Source organism: Apis cerana, linkage group LG13, assembly GCF_029169275.1.
Source record: "Apis cerana isolate GH-2021 linkage group LG13, AcerK_1.0, whole genome shotgun sequence".
Classification (NCBI taxonomy): domain Eukaryota; kingdom Metazoa; phylum Arthropoda; class Insecta; order Hymenoptera; family Apidae; genus Apis; species Apis cerana.
The window spans coordinates 6,804,294-6,815,343 of record NC_083864.1 but is presented as its reverse complement, the minus strand read 5'-3'; the positions used below and the strand labels follow the sequence as shown (position 1 = coordinate 6,815,343).

Sequence of the window (11,050 nt, the reverse complement as noted above, 5' to 3'; positions counted from 1 at the left end):
CTGCAATGTTTATTTACAAAAATTTTCGAAAATTTAAAGAATTCTGGGCCCGGGAGTTAAATTTTCGGTTTGTTTACAAACATTGGTTTGTTTATTTACATTTTCAATGTTTATTTACATTCTAGGTTTGTTTATTTACATTTTCAATGTTTATTTACAAAAATTTTCGAAAATTTAAAGAATTCTGGACCCGAGAGTTAAATTTTTGGTTTGTTTACAAACATTGGTTTGTTTATTTACATTTTCAATGTTTATTTACATTCTGCGTTTGTTTATTTACATTTTCAATGTTTATTTACAAAAATTTTCGAAAATTTAAAGAATTCTGGGCCCGGGAGTTAAATTTTCGGTTTGTTTACAAACATTGGTTTGTTTATTTACATTTTCAATGTTTATTTACATTCTGGGTTTGTTTATTTACATTTTCAATGTTTATTTACAAAAATTTTCGAAAATTTAAAGAATTCTGGGCCCGGGAGTTAAATTTTCGGTTTGTTTACAAACATTGGTTTGTTTATTTACATTTTCAATGTTTATTTACATTCTGGGTTTGTTTATTTACATTCTGCAATGTTTATTTACAAAAATTTTCGAAAATTTAAAGAATTCTGGGCCCGGGAGTTAAATTTTCGGTTTGTTTACAAACATTGGTTTGTTTATTTACATTTTCAATGTTTATTTACATTCTGGGTTTGTTTATTTACATTCTGCAATGTTTATTTACAAAAATTTTCGAAAATTTAAAGAATTCTGGGCCCGAGAGTTAAATTTTCGGTTTGTTTACAAACATTGGTTTGTTTATTTACATTTTCAATGTTTATTTACATTCTGGGTTTGTTTATTTACATTTTCAATGTTTATTTACAAAAATTTTCGAAAATTTAAAGAATTCTGGGTCCGGGAGTTAAATTTTCGGTTTGTTTACAAACATTGGTTTGTTTATTTACATTTTTAATGTTTATTTACATTTTGGGTTTGTTTATTTACATTCTACAATGTTTATCTACAAAAATTTTAATTTTTGCCAATTTTTCGACTTTGTATTAGGAGAATATAACTCGGAAGGAGGTGGCACGAGAAATTTTGTCAGAATTTTAATTTTTGCCAATTTTTCGACTTTGTATTAGGAGAATATAAGTCGGAAAGAGGTGGCACGAAAAATTTTACCAGAATTTTAATTTTTGCCTATTTTTCGACTTTGTATTAGGAGAATATAAGTCGGAAGGAGGTGGCACGAGAAATTTTGCCAGAATTTTAATTTTTGCCAATTTTTCGACTTTGTATTAGGAGAATATAAGTCGGAAGGAGGTGGCACGAGAAATTTTGCAAGAATTTTAATTTTTGCCAATTTTTCGACTTTGTATTAGGAGAATATAAGTCGGGAGGAGGTGGCACGAGAAATTTTGCCAGAATTTTAATTTTTGCCAATTTTTCGACTTTGTATTAGGAGAATATAACTCGGAAGGAGGTGGCACGAGAAATTTTGCCAGAATTTTAATTTTTGCCAATTTTTCGACTTTGTATTAGGAGAATATAACTCAGGAGGAGGTGGCACGAGAAATTTTGCTAGAATTTTAATTTTTGCCTATTTTTCGACTTTGTATTAGGAGAATATAAGTCGGAAGGAGGTGGCACGTGAAATTTTGTAAGAATTTTAATTTTTGCCAATTTTTCGACTTTGTATTAGGAGAATATAAGTCGGAAGGAGGTGGCACGTGAAATTTTGCAAGAATTTTAATTTTTGCCAATTTTTCGACTTTGTATTAGGAGAATATAACTCGGAAGGAGGTGGCACGAGAAATTTTGCCAGAATTTTAATTTTTGCCAATTTTTCGACTTTGTATTAGGAGAATATAAGTCGGAAGGAGGTGGCACGAGAAATTTTGCCAGAATTTTAATTTTTGCCAATTTTTCGACTTTGTATTAGGAGAATATAACTCGGAAGGAGGTGGCACGAAAAATTTTACCAGAATTTTAATTTTTGCCTATATTTCGACTTTGTATTAGGAGAATATAAGTCGGAAGGAGGTGGCACGTGAAATTTTGCAAGAATTTTAATTTTTGCCAATTTTTCGACTTTGTATTAGGAGAATATAAGTCGGAAGGAGGTGGCACGTGAAATTTTGCAAGAATTTTAATTTTTGCCAATTTTTCGACTTTGTATTAGGAGAATATAAGTCGGAAGGAGGTGGCACGTGAAATTTTGCAAGAATTTTAATTTTTGCCAATTTTTCGACTTTGTATTAGGAGAATATAACTCGGAAGGAGGTGGCACGAGAAATTTTGCCAGAATTTTAATTTTTGCCAATTTTTCGACTTTGTATTAGGAGAATATAAGTCAGGAGGAGGTGGCACGAGAAATTTTGCCAGAATTTTAATTTTTGCCAATTTTTCGACTTTGTATTAGGAGAATATAACTCGGAAGGAGGTGGCACGAGAAATTTTGCAAGAATTTTAATTTTTGCCAATTTTTCGACTTTGTATTAGGAGAATATAAGTCAGGAGGAGGTGGCACGAGAAATTTTGCCAGAATTTTAATTTTTGCCAATTTTTCGACTTTGTATTAGGAGAATATAACTCGGAAGGAGGTGGCACGAGAAATTTTGCCAGAATTTTAATTTTTGCCAATTTTTCGACTTTGTATTAGGAGAATATAAGTCAGGAGGTGGCACGAGAAATTTTGCCAGAATTTTAATTTTTGCCAATTTTTCGACTTTGTATTAGGAGAATATAAGTCGGAAGGAGGTGGCACGTGAAATTTTGCCAGAATTTTAATTTTTGCCAATTTTTCGACTTTGTATTAGGAGAATATAAGTCGGAAGGAGGTGGCACGTGAAATTTCGCAAGAATTTTAATTTTTGCCAATTTTTCGACTTTGTATTAGGAGAATATAAGTCGAAAGGAGATGGCACGTGAAATTTTGCAAGAATTTTAATTTTTGCCAATTTTTCGACTTTGTATTAGGAGAATATAAGTCGGAAGGAGGTGGCACGTGAAATTTTGCAAGAATTTTAATTTTTGCCAATTTTTCGACTTTGTATTAGGAGAATATAACTCGGAAGGAGGTGGCACGAGAAATTTTGCCAGAATTTTAATTTTTGCCAATTTTTCGACTTTGTATTAGGAGAATATAAGTCAGGAGGAGGTGGCACGAGAAATTTTGCCAGAATTTTAATTTTTGCCAATTTTTCGACTTTGTATTAGGAGAATATAAGTCGGAAGGAGGTGGCACGTGAAATTTTGCCAGAATTTTAATTTTTGCCAATTTTTCGACTTTGTATTAGGAGAATATAACTCGGAAGGAGGTGGCACGAAAAATTTTACCAGAATTTTAATTTTTGCCTATATTTCGACTTTGTATTAGGAGAATATAAGTCGGAAGGAGGTGGCACGTGAAATTTTGCAAGAATTTTAATTTTTGCCAATTTTTCGACTTTGTATTAGGAGAATATAAGTCGGAAGGAGGTGGCACGTGAAATTTTGCAAGAATTTTAATTTTTGCCAATTTTTCGACTTTGTATTAGGAGAATATAAGTCGGAAGGAGGTGGCACGTGAAATTTTGCAAGAATTTTAATTTTTGCCAATTTTTCGACTTTGTATTAGGAGAATATAACTCGGAAGGAGGTGGCACGAGAAATTTTGCCAGAATTTTAATTTTTGCCAATTTTTCGACTTTGTATTAGGAGAATATAACTCGGAAGGAGGTGGCACGAGAAATTTTGCCAGAATTTTAATTTTTGCCAATTTTTCGACTTTGTATTAGGAGAATATAACTCGGAAGGAGGTGGCACGAAAAATTTTACCAGAATTTTAATTTTTGCCAATTTTTCGACTTTGTATTAGGAGAATATAACTCGGAAGGAGGTGGCACGAAAAATTTTACCAGAATTTTAATTTTTGCCTATATTTCGACTTTGTATTAGGAGAATATAAGTCGGAAGGAGGTGGCACGTGAAATTTTGCAAGAATTTTAATTTTTGCCAATTTTTCGACTTTGTATTAGGAGAATATAAGTCGGAAGGAGGTGGCACGAGAAATTTTGCCAGAATTTTAATTTTTGCCAATTTTTCGACTTTGTATTAGGAGAATATAACTCGGAAGGAGGTGGCACGAGAAATTTTGCCAGAATTTTAATTTTTGCCAATTTTTCGACTTTGTATTAGGAGAATATAAGTCAGGAGGAGGTGGCACGAGAAATTTTGCCAGAATTTTAATTTTTGCCAATTTTTCGACTTTGTATTAGGAGAATATAAGTCGGAAGGAGGTGGCACGTGAAATTTTGCCAGAATTTTAATTTTTGCCAATTTTTCGACTTTGTATTAGGAGAATATAACTCGGAAGGAGGTGGCACGAAAAATTTTACCAGAATTTTAATTTTTGCCTATATTTCGACTTTGTATTAGGAGAATATAAGTCGGAAGGAGGTGGCACGTGAAATTTTGCAAGAATTTTAATTTTTGCCAATTTTTCGACTTTGTATTAGGAGAATATAAGTCGGAAAGAGGTGGCACGTGAAATTTTGCTAGAATTTTAATTTTTGCCAATTTTTCGACTTTGTATTAGGAGAATATAAGTCGGAAGGAGATGGCACGTGAAATTTTGCAAGAATTTTAATTTTTGCCAATTTTTCGACTTTGTATTAGGAGAATATAAGTCGAAAGGAGGTGGCACGTGAAATTTTGCAAGAATTTTAATTTTTGCCAATTTTTCGACTTTGTATTAGGAGAATATAAGTCGGAAGGAGGTGGCACGTGAAATTTTGCAAGAATTTTAATTTTTGCCAATTTTTCGACTTTGTATTAGGAGAATATAACTCGGAAGGAGGTGGCACGAGAAATTTTGCCAGAATTTTAATTTTTGCCAATTTTTCGACTTTGTATTAGGAGAATATAAGTCAGGAGGAGGTGGCACGAGAAATTTTGCCAGAATTTTAATTTTTGCCAATTTTTCGACTTTGTATTAGGAGAATATAAGTCGGAAGGAGGTGGCACGTGAAATTTTGCCAGAATTTTAATTTTTGCCAATTTTTCGACTTTGTATTAGGAGAATATAACTCGGAAAGAGGTGGCACGAAAAATTTTACCAGAATTTTAATTTTTGCCAATTTTTCGACTTTGTATTAGGAGAATATAAGTCGGAAGGAGGTGGCACGTGAAATTTTGCAAGAATTTTAATTTTTGCCAATTTTTCGACTTTGTATTAGGAGAATATAAGTCGGAAGGAGGTGGCACGTGAAATTTTGCAAGAATTTTAATTTTTGCCAATTTTTCGACTTTGTATTAGGAGAATATAAGTCGGAAGGAGGTGGCACGTGAAATTTTGCAAGAATTTTAATTTTTGCCAATTTTTCGACTTTGTATTAGGAGAATATAACTCGGAAGGAGGTGGCACGAGAAATTTTGCCAGAATTTTAATTTTTGCCAATTTTTCGACTTTGTATTAGGAGAATATAACTCGGAAGGAGGTGGCACGAGAAATTTTGCCAGAATTTTAATTTTTGCCAATTTTTCGACTTTGTATTAGGAGAATATAACTCGGAAGGAGGTGGCACGAAAAATTTTACCAGAATTTTAATTTTTGCCTATTTTTCGACTTTGTATTAGGAGAATATAACTCGGAAGGAGGTGGCACGAAAAATTTTACCAGAATTTTAATTTTTGCCTATATTTCGACTTTGTATTAGGAGAATATAAGTCGGAAGGAGGTGGCACGTGAAATTTTGCAAGAATTTTAATTTTTGCCAATTTTTCGACTTTGTATTAGGAGAATATAAGTCGGAAAGAGGTGGCACGTGAAATTTTGCTAGAATTTTAATTTTTGCCAATTTTTCGACTTTGTATTAGGAGAATATAAGTCGGAAAGAGGTGGCACGAAAAATTTTACCAGAATTTTAATTTTTGCCTATTTTTCGACTTTGTATTAGGAGAATATAAGTCGGAAGGAGGTGGCACGTGAAATTTTGCAAGAATTTTAATTTTTGCCAATTTTTCGATTTTGTATTAGGAGAACATAAGTTGGAAGGAGGTCATTCAAAAAATTTTTCATGAATTTCACATAAATATATCATTATTAAAAATTCTGAGTTTCACAGTTAAAATTTTGGTTTAATTACAAACATTGGAGTGTTTATTTGCATGCTGCAGTGTTTATTTTCAAAAATTTTCGCTGTTTTCAAAAACTGTTTAAAATACTTACCTATACTTACCTTCATTTACTTACCTTTTTATAGCTAATATTATTTCTATTTTTTCAACAGTTTTCTTAATTCTAAAAATACTTACCACTACTTACCTTTTTTATATCATTATGATTATTTAGAATTTTTGTGAATTTTGTATGAGGAGAACATAAGTTGGAAGGAGATCGTTCGAGGAATTTTTCCAAGAATTTTAATTTTTGGCCAATTTTTCGACTTTGTATTAGGAGAACATAAGTTGCAAGGAGGTCGTTCGAGGAATTTTTCCAAGAATTTTAGCAATACTTGGAAATGACGTCATATTCCTGGAACTTCTAAAATTCCTGAAGAAACAAAAATTTCTGACAATTTTTCGATTTTGTATTAGGAGAACATAAATTGATAGGAGATCGTTCGTGCAATTTTTCCAAGAATTTTAGCAGTTCTTGAAAATGACGTCATATTCCTGCAATTTTTATAATGCGAAAATTGTAGAAATTTTGGGAGTGGGAGAATAATTGAGAACTTCGGTTTATTTGCAAAAAATAATGTGTTTATTTACGTTTTTATTTTTACATTTACATTTTTGATTATGTACATTTATATTTATATTTTCTTTTCTTGGTTATGAGTTAAAATGAATCGAAACTTTTGATTGAACGAAAAATTTTGCCAATTTTTCGACTTTGTATTAGGAGAATATAAATTAATAGGAGTTCGCTCTAGAAATTTTTTCACAAATTTTGCCAGTTCATGGAAGCCAGTTCATAACGTCCATTCTTGAAATTTCTGAAATTCGAAAAATTTATATAATAAATTTACTAATTATATCTGAATAATTACTATTATTTATTATTTTATTTACTTACCTTTTTACTGTTATTTTTGTGCTCATATAAATTAAAAAGTTAATACTTTAATAATTTAAGAAATAATCAAATATAATATATAAATTGTAAAAAATACATGAAAGATATGATGTAACAGGATTGATAGGAGGTCCTTCTTTCCATAGGAGTTCCATGTATGTTCTATACCTCGTCTATGGTTAAAATATCTATGATATACATATACAATCACTACACTTACACAATCACTGATATTTCTTCTGTTTCGTATTTTTTCTCTTCTTACATGATCCTCGATTGCAGATTATCCATTATATTGTAAAATAATTTTTAATTTTATTATTTTCTCCATTTTACTTCCATCTCTCCAATATTTTTTTCTGTATTGTATTCTATATTTGCTGTATTTTTCCAATTTTTTGAATTTGTATCGGAATAGTATAAATGGATAAGAAGTGACATGAGAATTTTTTAAACAATTCATGAAAGCAAAAATTTTTATCCATATTTTGCAATTTTAGAAATGTATTAAAAATATAATAAAAGATTGCACAACAAATTTTATTTTATTTTTATTTTATTTTTAGGAACAAAAATTTTTGCTTAAATATATATTTAATTATATTTATCTGAAATACTTATCTCTATAATTATTGCAATTACCTACTGCAATCGCAATTTTTTTGCAGTGATAACCTTTCTTTTTTTTTTATAATTTTCTTAGTACCAAAGATTAGATTCTTTCTCTGCAATCGCAATTTTTTTGCAGTGATAACCTTTCTTTTTTTTTTATAATTTTCTTAGTACCAAAGATTAGATTCTTATTAATCTTGTATTATAGATCTGCTATTTGTTCGAGCTAAAACAAAAAAAAAATATAAGTTTATTGTTTATCAAAATAGAATAAGGCAAGCGATTAATAATTCTCTCAAATTCTCTTTTTTAAGAATGAAACAAGTAGTATAGATCAGGTATTTAGATCAGTTAAATAGGTTAAGACTCACATAGAGATTCTCGGACAAATAGTGCAACTTAGTCATTTGTTACCAAGTGGAATAAGGCTGTCATGGTTGGGTTAGTAATATAGGTCTCCCATTTGTCAAACATGTAATATAAGACGAGTATATATAGTATAGGTCAGTTATTCGTCAGGCAGGTAGAACAAGACAGTAATTACTACGTAATAATATAATCTTTGTCAAGAAAGAACAATAAAACAACGTTCGACGAATAAAAAAAATAACAATCATTTATCATTAGAAGCGCATATTTAAATTTTAATTTTAAGAAGAATTATACATTATACTCGCAACTATCTATAATTATCCTATCCTACTGTTTTCTCTGTTTCAATCTATCTCTTCTTTTATCGAAACTCCGACCCGTGGAATTTGAATACTTTTATTCGCATGTCGGAATAGCGTGTTCAACCTGTTTACCATCTAGAATTGTCGCGTGAATCGAAAACAACGGTACCTGCCACGACGGGATACTTTTTAAGCACGTACAAAAGGACACGAACGAGATTGGACCAGTGCCGACAATTTATTTCTAATTACTGTACCGCATACGTAGCAACGTTTCCGCGGCAGTAATTGTTCAATCGTTAGTCAGTCCGGGAAACGAAAGAATTGTTGTCCGACACGCAACTGTTAAACCGGCTTTCGTTTCGAAACCGCGTTACGCGCAACGGAAAATCGTCGTGGACGTTGATGGATGCGAATCAATCTTGAAACAATCCCAAGAAAATTGTTCATTCCCTCAATCGTGCCGTATAATATAGCGATCAACTAACTAGGATTAGGTTTCTTTTCTAACGAGCTTACTTATAATTTCTTGCGAGTCATTTCACGAGGTGTGGTAAAAGGGAGATTGTGTAAACCGCGTGATTACACAACTCGCTTTAAATCGATATGAAAACGATCGAAATGCTTTGAAAACAATTTATTTTTTTACGAATTAAAAAAAATGATTGAAAAATATTTTTACAAAAAAAGCGCGAGACAACAAACAAAGGTGAAAAAAAAAATACAGTCGAAACTCTGTAACTAGAACCTCTATAATACATAAAAAATAAAACCTCTATAAAATTGCAATTTCATTCCCTTCCGCCTCGCCGTGAAATTGAAATACAAACTTATTTTAACTCGAATTACTTTCAACATGCGCGCCATTTTAATCCTACATTTTTGTTTCAAAAATTCATTTCAGGAATAATCGTAGAACAAATAATAATATATAATTTTTAACGGAAATCCCTTGCTTTCTTTTTTTTTTTTTTTAATTAATTAATTCATTCGCGACGAAAATTGCGAGATAGTCGAGATCAGAGGGTGAGATAGTTCCAAAGAAGAACAACGCGTATAAGGGAAGGACGGATTCATTTCTGGCGCAACGCGATATCAATTTGCCCGATTAAACGGCTCCCCTCTCTCTAACAGGTAAACGCGATTATCTGCGCGATTATATCCGTTAGCAACCCCTTCGACCTGAACTCTATATAACACCTGGTGGTTAAGATTCGAAATGCTCCCCTTGGAAACACGCAGTCGCGACAGACACCGCGGAATATCTCAATCGGTGAAACCTTGTTAGAGGTGAGCACAGTTGGCACTACACAATCTCATATCCTCTGCTCGTCGTACGTGGCGTCGTGAAAACCTGTTTCGAGCAAATGAAACCTCAGCCGTTCGTCCACAACGTTGCAGCGTTGAGGAAAGATCAGGGAGGGTTTCAGAGAAAGAGCGTTTCTTAGGGATCAACGGAGGATCATTTGTTTCGATGGGAATAGGGGGAGATTCCCGCTACGGAAATTTGTTCTTTTATCGTTTCCATGAATTTATATGGAGAAATTATCTAAAAACTGGTACTAACTATAAAAATGTGAAAGAAATATCTTGCTCGAAGTAAAAAGGAGTGCTAGGATCACTGGATTAATGTTATTTCTATCTGGAGATTAAGAATCGGTGGGAAAACGACACTCATTGCGAATAATTTTGCGAAACGAGTAGAGAAAATAATATGTAAGATAGAGTAGACAATTGTAAGCAAAGTAGAATCAATCATTTGTCAGAAAAACAAGAAATTAATAAGTAATTCGTAAGATCTTCATTTATTAAATAAATAAGGTGAGACGAGTAGTATAGATCAAGCATTTATCATATTATTATATCTCTTCCTATTAAAAAATTTATTGTATCTGCATACAATGATGTTTTCTCCAATTGCATCGATCCTTGACTTCCTTTCCAAAGATGAACAATAAGAAAATTCCACGGAACGCCAAATTAAATAAACAAAATTTCGTCTATTGTACAAACGAATTGACATCAATTCGAACGATAAATTCCGATTAAACATAGAAGAAGGTAAATGCAGATGAAACGAGGAAGTTGTTTGTTTGTCTGATGATCCTCTAGTCGAGTTGAAATAATAAAAAATAATTAGGCAGGAACGCGTGTCAGAATATTAAAGTTAATTTGGCGAATAATCGTCGGGACCATTTGGCGAAATGTTCTGGCGGAAGTGGATCCTCGGCGTAAATCGTGGAAAAGAAGATGGAGGAGAAAAGAGCGAAGAGAGAGGGGAGGGGAAAGAGAAAGAGAAACTTGTGCTCGGTAGCGCGTCTTGGTGGAACTGTGCAATTACTAACTAACCGGCCAGCTAAAGTTTAAGCCTCCCCTAACGAATTCTAACAAATTTTAACTATACGAGGAAACTACGCTTTTCATCGATCACGAAGATCATAAGGAAGATATATTTTAATTCGCAAGTTGAAGAAACTTGGTCTGATCTACCCTTGTTTGTAACTTGGAATTCCTCGCGCCGCTTCTTTTTACTCTTACTTAATATCTACTCCTAAAGTTTCTTATAATTCAAGCTATAAGAGATAAAAACCGTTATTTCAACGCGTTATCCATTATATCTACAGTTAATCAGTAGACATAAGAAAAGAAATATGCATCAGAAAAGTACACACAAATTTCTGTAATTTTCCTCCTTCGATCTTTCGAAATATACTTTGCA

The 11,050-nt window shown here is 32.1% G+C and overlaps 1 long non-coding RNA gene across 2 annotated transcripts in view; it reads right to left on the bottom strand.

Annotated features, from left to right (window-relative positions):
* Positions 1-6,702: 6,702 nt before the first annotated feature.
* LOC107996202 (uncharacterized) overlaps positions 6,703-11,050 on the bottom strand; it is a 63,638-nt gene continuing 59,290 nt past the window's right edge. Inside the window, exons 5-7 of one of the 2 annotated variants that reach the window (XR_009832415.1) lie at positions 7,311-7,883; positions 7,046-7,233; positions 6,703-6,965 (exon numbers count right to left, since the gene is read on the bottom strand). This is a non-coding gene — a long non-coding RNA (uncharacterized LOC107996202). Of the gene's footprint in view, positions 6,966-7,045; positions 7,884-11,050 lie in introns of both variants that reach the window. The other variant, XR_009832414.1, reaches the window with a different exon arrangement.